The sequence below is a fragment of the Rhinopithecus bieti genome, unplaced genomic scaffold (assembly GCF_001698545.2).
Source record: "Rhinopithecus bieti isolate Rb0 unplaced genomic scaffold, ASM169854v2 scaffold_11787, whole genome shotgun sequence".
NCBI lineage: Eukaryota > Metazoa > Chordata > Mammalia > Primates > Cercopithecidae > Rhinopithecus > Rhinopithecus bieti.
In genome coordinates, this window is record NW_016806926.1 from 290,895 (window position 1) to 298,528 (window position 7,634).

The 7,634-nt window shown below is 35.1% G+C and overlaps 1 protein-coding gene across 1 annotated transcript in view; it reads left to right on the top strand.

The window, feature by feature from the left end:
- The window catches only part of FRYL (FRY like transcription coactivator), a 294,438-nt gene that overhangs the window by 82,151 nt on the left and 204,653 nt on the right, over positions 1-7,634 (top strand). Inside the window, 1 exon segment of the mRNA XM_017878697.1 lies at positions 5,029-5,154. The gene's annotated coding sequence lies outside the window, so the exon portion shown is untranslated.

Sequence of the window (7,634 nt, forward strand, 5' to 3'; positions counted from 1 at the left end):
AAAAAAAAAAAAAAAAAAAAAAAAAAAAAAAAAATTAAAAAACCTACTATAAATGGTAGGCATAGAAAATAAGTATAAGGAGGATTTTTTCTCAGAGGCTCTTAATCCATAATTAGTGGTTGGATTAGGAAGGCTCAACTCTTCAAAGTTACAGAAATGTGCTTTTTGGAAGATGACATCTCCACCTCTTTCAGATTTCTAAAGTAGTAACTCCAAAAGGCTTAAGCTCCCACTGGAATATAAGCTCCACAAGGATAGGGATTTTTGTTTTATTCACTTTTTTTCCATCATCCTGGCAGATAGTTCTGTTTAATAAATATTTGTTGAGGGTATGATTTCTGTAAACTTACGTGTGGTATACTTACAGTAATAGATTACTATAAGTAATCCTAATAGAAGTTAGGAGTGTGTGTAGTACATCCCAGATTGAATTTGTCCAAAAATTTTCTCTTGGTTCTTAACTCTAGATGTAGAACGGAAAGATTTATATTTCATTTTTCTGTGCCAACATGAAAATGTAGTATGAAAATTATTCTAAAATACATTCATTCATCAGTGTATAAGAAAATGTACCACTGTGATGCTGTTTTCATTTGATTTAATGAATGAAACTTTTATAGAAAACTTCCTCTTAAAATTGTGAATGGAAAATTTGCTGCTTGTTTTCATTAGATCAAGTAGTATGACAATAACTGCTCGTCTGGCTAAAAATGTAAAGTCAATAAAATGTTGACAAATTCACCTGCAGAGAACATTGCTTTATCAGCAAGAAATTTAGATTTTTGCAGTGAAGCCCAAATATTCTGGCTGAGTATCATTACACAGCATTTTTAGCAGGTCATGTAATATAATCTGTAATTATATTAGTCAGTGTAGTATGTTTCCATACTTTTTAAAATTGAAATTTGGGAGAAAGTTAAAAAGAGACTGGCTGCAGTAGCTCACGCTGTAATCCCAGCACTTTGGGAGGCTGAGGTGGGTGGATCACTTTAGGTCAAAAGTTTGAGACCAGCCTGGCCAACATGGTGAAACCCCATCTCTACTAAAAATACAAAAATTAGCCGGGCATGGTGGCACACGCCTGTAATCCTAGCTACTTGGGAAGCTGAGGTAGGAGAATCGCTTGAATATGGGAGGCAGAGGTTGCAGCGAGCCAAGATCGTGCCACTGTACTCCAGCCTGGCGACAGAGTGAGACTCCATCTCAAAAAAAAAAATTGACTAAGAGAAGGTTAAATGCAAGTTCATTTTTTAAAATTTTAAAATTACAGCATTTCTCAAGAGAAAAAGTGAATTACTTAGCAAATGAAGAGTGATAGAACCACTGTTAATTTTACAAATCATGAATTTTCTTTGGTAATTAAAGGGATGACCATAAATTCTTTTTTAAAATGATTTTACTAATGAGATATAAACAATATTTGACTAATTGCTGCCTGCACTTGATTACTTGTAAATTTTCTTGTTTTACACAATCTTTGGCAGATTAAAGAAGTTACTGTATTTTGTTTTCTGTAATTATTTTTGTGTTACAGAAACTATGATCATTTTAAATTTATTTGAAAACTGTTGCATCCTCACTCTAAAAGGCTGTCAGAACACTTGGGTCATTTTGGTTTTTGCATCATTTTAAGAGGCCTTGCAAGATTCTCAGAATTAGTTTTAATAGAATGGCAGGAATTGACCCTCATAGATTCCGTGTCTTATAATGTGGTTTCTCGCTTTAGTTGAAATATTAATTTCTAAGTCACCACACCCTCTAGTATTCAAGTATAATATAAAATACATTTTGAAGTTACATTTAGAGTTTTGAGCTTGGATCTTTGAGGTAATTTACCATAATCTTTTTACCTGGTGGCGTAATCACTTTTATAGCATTCTGTAAGAATGTTAGCATTCCTAACAATTGTTGCCTAAAGATTCACTGAGCAGGGACCCCAATCTTTTATGAAGCAGTCTTTTTATTACTTACGTACTATTTAAGTTGTTGTTCCTTATGTCAAGCTCAAATCTACCATATGCCAGGCACCATAACTTCTCTGTTCAAATTGTGGAGTATTCCTGTCATACAGACAAGTATTGTGAATACTATATTGAACATCTCTGAAATTCATTTATCCTTAATTTTTACTCTATTTGCTTGGGATTATTGTTTCCTGTATTAATGTATATTAGAGACACACACATCAGATGTCTTCCTAAAATTAAGGTAAATTTGTGGCATTTCTGTTATTATTCTAGAAATTCTGTTCAGAAAGGAATGAGGTTCATGTGTTATTTGAACACCCATTCAGCTTTCTTTTGCTTTCTGTACTGAAGTGAAATGAGGCTTCCTGCCCCGAGGGACCTCATTTGCCCTGAGGCACTCCCAAGTACCAGAGCTGGACCACTGTTCACTATTACACATGGAAGCTTCTACATTATTACTCTCTCTGTAGGTGAAAAGTCTTGCCCTTCCTTCAAGGCTTGGGCTGTTGGGCTGTTTACAGTCTTCTCTTCAGTGTTGTCAAATACCAACTGATGTCTGTTTTTATTTGAACTTTTTTGTTTTAAATAAGAAAGAACAGCAATGATTATTTGCATAGCATGACCATGTAGAATTACCAAACCTCTCTGACCTTCAGTGTCTCAAAATAGTATTATAAAAGTAGTAGTAAAAATTACTCTTCTTTACAGATAAAATGTTCTCTGATCAAGTGGAATGAAAATAAAAATTAAGCCCATATTAAGTGATACATATGGAGACAAGATGAAAAAGTGATTGTCATGCAAATAAACAGACCAAAAAAGTCCCAGGAAGACCCACCCCCACCAAGCCAGCCCTGCTAAAAGTGATTATAACCTATGAAGAAAGCCAGAGAAGTATAAACCACATATTTTCCAGGGTTACCAAAAGATGCATTTATTTTATCTTATCAAAAGTGAAAAGTTGAAAATAGGAAGGTTGTGTGTCTACTGAAGAAGTGTTACAAACTCTGGACAAATATTGAGAAGTCTTAAAGTGACATAGTGCCATGACAGTGTGATTACAAGAAAAAACACATACAACAAAAGCGTGACATTAGCACTTGCTATGTCTGAGCTGAAGACTGCAAGCAAAAGCAAAGCAAAATGAAATACCTAGACATGGTGGTACAAATCGGTCCTAGGTAGGATTTTTGCTGTATTCCTAAAACTTCATTGTACTCCAGTAGTGACTGGTTTTGTAATTTGTCCCAGAAGATGAAATGAAAGATAGCTTAAATCTCATTAAATATTGTCCAGTGAGACCATGCCCACAAGACATGACATGCTGTTTGTCACATTAGTTTTTTTTAGGTTTGAGGGAGAAGTGATTCCATGAACCTAAGATAAGTAAAGTATCAAGAATTATGGCAGGATTGTTAGCTATCATATTGATAATAAATTTTAGAAATATTTGCTGGAGCAGTCAAAAATTCCAGTAAGTTTGAATGATACTGTGAACAAGCACAAACAAGTTAGTATTTTATTCATATTTCCCAGATTTTTGGCTTTGAAGATTTGGCTTTAGTGATGATTTAATTGATTATACCTGTGAGTAAATGAAATATTATGTTTTTCTAACTTGGCTAAAGGAATTTCAAATTAAGAGTTTTTGGTACAAATTAATACTTCAGGATATTTAACCCTTTCTGTTGGGTTGGGGATTAAATTAATTAAAGAGAGAAACTAATATGCAACTGGTTATTATTTAAAATAAGGCTAATTTGAGTTTTAATGCCAGATTTAAAATTTGTCTTATTTTAGCTATAGAAAAATGCTAAGACCGCCAGGCGTGGTGGTTCACGCCTGTAATCCCAGCCTTTAGGGAGGCTGAGGCGGGTGGATCACCTGAGGTCAAGAGTTGGATACCAGCCTAGCCAACATGGTGAAACCCCATCTCTACTAAAACTACAAAAAAATTAGCCGGGCGTGGTGGCGTGTGCCCGTAATCCTAGCTACTCAGGAGACCGAGGCAGGAGACTCGCTGGAACCCGGGAGGTGGAGGCTGCAGTGAGCGTGAGCTGAGATCGTTTCACTGCACTCTAGCCTGGGCAACAAGAGTGAAACTTCGTCTCAAAAAAATAAAAAGCCAAGGAAACATGAAATGTGCCTGATAACGTGAAATCTTTATAAATGGTAAAAAGACAATTCCCTGTGGTCATTTTCTTTATTCTTAGTAACCATCCAAGTATTACAGATATGGTACTGTTGTTCATGGTCCATGACCCCCTCAGAGTTATTTCAGGTAGACTTTGAAAAATATGCATTCCAAATGTTATCTGTAGATGTGATAAATATCAGGCCTAGCAGATACATGAACTATTTTACAAATCTATATTTTAGTGAATAAAATAATGTATTATTGAATAATTAAGTTGTGGTATGTTAGTTTAACCATTGACTAGTAAAAGCATTGTCACTCTATACAGAAGAAAGGGAGGAGAAAAACTAGAGATTAAAATTTATTTAAGAGATATTGTCACAATTGCTTGTATGGATTTTGTTTAAATTTAGATTAGAGGAAACTGTTAAAAAGACACTTATGAGACAATTGGGGAAATTTGAGTGCTCATTAGTAGTTGATATTGTATTATAAATATAAATATTATAATGGTATTAACTTATTTTTACAAAGTAAATCCTTGTCTTAGAGAGATGCATAATGAATTATATACAGATGAAATGTTATAATGTCTCGAATTTGCTTTAGAATAATCCAGGGATAGAGGTTGGGGAAAGTGAATGAAGATATAAATGAAACATGATTTGCCATGAGTTAATTGTTGAAGCTGGGAATGGTGGGGGATTCATGATACTACTCTTAATAATTTTGCACTAATTTGAAATTTTCCATAATAAAAAACTTAGAAAAAATGTCATGCAACATTATTGAAGGAGGATATCTGCAGCACTAGGTGACACTGGTTTATAAAATGTGTTCAGAAGTAAGGATGGATGTGAGTAACACACAGGTGTACTTACTATAAACACACCTAACGTGTAAATGTATTTTGTTTTTCTTCAGAGCTGAAGCCATTTATTGGTATCTTGGATGGTTAACATCTAAATGCTTAATTCCTGAAACCACTCAAGAGTCATAGGATTAGACGATCCAAGTTACCACCAGGAAATTACTGTCTCAAGTGATACGGTAAGATTATAGTAAATATTCTCAAGGTTTAAATAGTGATTGAGGTCTGAAAAGATTTTTAAATGCTGTATTTTAGCTGTGAGGTGAGGTTCTACTATAATTTCTTGATCCTATAACTATTATACCAGGAGTTAAAAGTTGTGGTAATCATTAGCTAAAGTGCTTAGAAGTATCAACATGTAAACAAGGCTTTGTGGCATTTCCTCCTCATAGATCCTGTTAATAATAAATACAGTTTCATTACTGGAGTGCTTCCCCTTTGTTGTGTGTCTCAGAGTGGATCCTTTCGATGTTTATTAGCAATCAATACCTTTAATGAGGGGGCTTAGGAAGCAGATGAAACATAGAAAATTGAACTGCAGTGCAGGCTTAACAAAGGTTTGGCCAACCCTACGCAGAATATTGTAACTGTGAGAGTTTATTTCCCTTTATAAGTAGCCAGCTTTTTAGGTAGAGAGACATATCTTCAGTGCATTTGTATCTTGCACAGATCATTAGAGAAGCTATTCAACAAATATTTGTTGAATGAAGGAAATCAGAGAAAAATCTGTGGGCTCTTCTATAGCACCTAATCCTGTCCCTATTACCTAACCCCTTCCTCTCTCCATTTGAAAGTGCAGTTGAGAATGGTGAGGTTAACAGTGACACAAATGGTTGTCTTGCATGTCATGAACAAACATGAATTAGCATTCTATGTACCACTGTGTTTCTGGGCTTCATAGATAAGGACGACCTGCAGAGGGACCTGGGGAAAACCGCAGACATAAAATGGAAATAACATGGGATCATATCCAGAGAGAGAGGGAGGGACAGAGAGAGAAAGGAATGAGTTTTAGGTATATTAAGGCATGCAGTTTACCATTCTAACCAGTTGTTTTTTCTGTTTGTGGGGAATAGACTGATTGGATCTTAATTTTGACACTTTTATGCTTGAAGATTAAGAGACAATCTGCTTCTAAAAATCAGTGCTTTTTTTCCTGTTGAATACATACCTGCTTCAGGGCAACAAATCTGTGTCTTTTACTTGACTTTGTTGTTTTTTTCCTATAGGAGTTCTTGAGACAAGATTTGTATTAATAAATCCTTAAACTTTCTCTGAACCTTAATACTATATTAATGCTTTACATGGAAAGAATCTTTAATTAATGCTTTTACATAAACGAGAAAAGGATAGTTGACTTAATAAGTAATGTGGCAGGAGAATAAGGATTAAAACAAAGTAATTCAGAACCAGAAATTTACCCATTTTTCTTTTTTTTCTAATTTTTATTATACTTTAAGTTCTGGGGTACATGTGTAGAATGCGCAGGTTTGTTACATAGGTATACACGTAACATGGTGACTTGCTGCACCCATCAACCCATCATCTACATTAGGTATTTCTCCTAATGCTATTCCTCCCCTAGCCCGCCACCGCCCGACAGGTCCCGGTATGTGATGTTCCCCTCCCCATGTCCATGAGTTCTCATTTTTCAACTCCCACTTATGAGTGAGAACATGCGGTGTTTGGTTTTCTGTTCTTGTGTTAATTTGCTGAGAATGATGGTTTCCAGCTTCATTCATGTCCATGCAAAGGACGTGAACTCATTCTTTTTTATGGCTGCATAGTATTCCATGGTGTATATGTGCTACATTTTCTTTCTCCAGTTTATCATTGATGGGCATTTGGGTTGGTCCAAGTCTTTGCTATTGTGAACAGTGCCGCAATACACATATATGTGCATGATTCTTTATAATAGAATGATTTATAATTCTTTGGGTAGATACCCAGTAATGGGATTGCTGGGTCAAATGGTATTTCTAGGTCTAGATCCTTGAGGAATCATCACATTGTCTTCCACAATGTTTGAACTAATTTACACTCCCATGAACAGTGTAAAAGTGTTTATATTTCTCTCTATCTGCTCCAGCATCTGTTTCCTGACTTTTTAATGATCACCATTCTAACTGGCATGAGGTGGTATCTCAGTGTGGTTTTGATTTGCATTATCTAATGACCAGTGATGATGAGCTTTTTTACATATGTTTGTTGGCTGCATAAATGTCTTCTTTTGAGAAGTGTCTGTTCATATCCTTTGACCACTTTTTGATGCGGTTGTTTTTTTCTTGTACATTTGTTTAAGTTCTTTGTAGATTATGGATATTAACCTTTTGTCAGATGGATAGATTGCAAAATTTTCTCCCATTCTGTAGGTTGCCTTTTCACTCTGATGATAGTTTCTTTGGCTGTGCAAAATCTCTTTAGTTTAATTAGATCCCATTTGTCAATTTTGGCTTTTGTTGCTATTGCTTTTGATGTTTTAGTCATGAAGTCTTTGCCCATGCCTGTGTCCTGAATGGTATTGCCTGGGTTTTCTTCTAGGGTTTTTATGGTTTTAGGTCTTACATTTAAGTCTTTAATCCATCTTGAGTTAATTTTTGTATAAAGTGTAAGGAAGGGATCCAGTTTCAGTTTTCTCCATATGGCTAGCCAGTTTTCC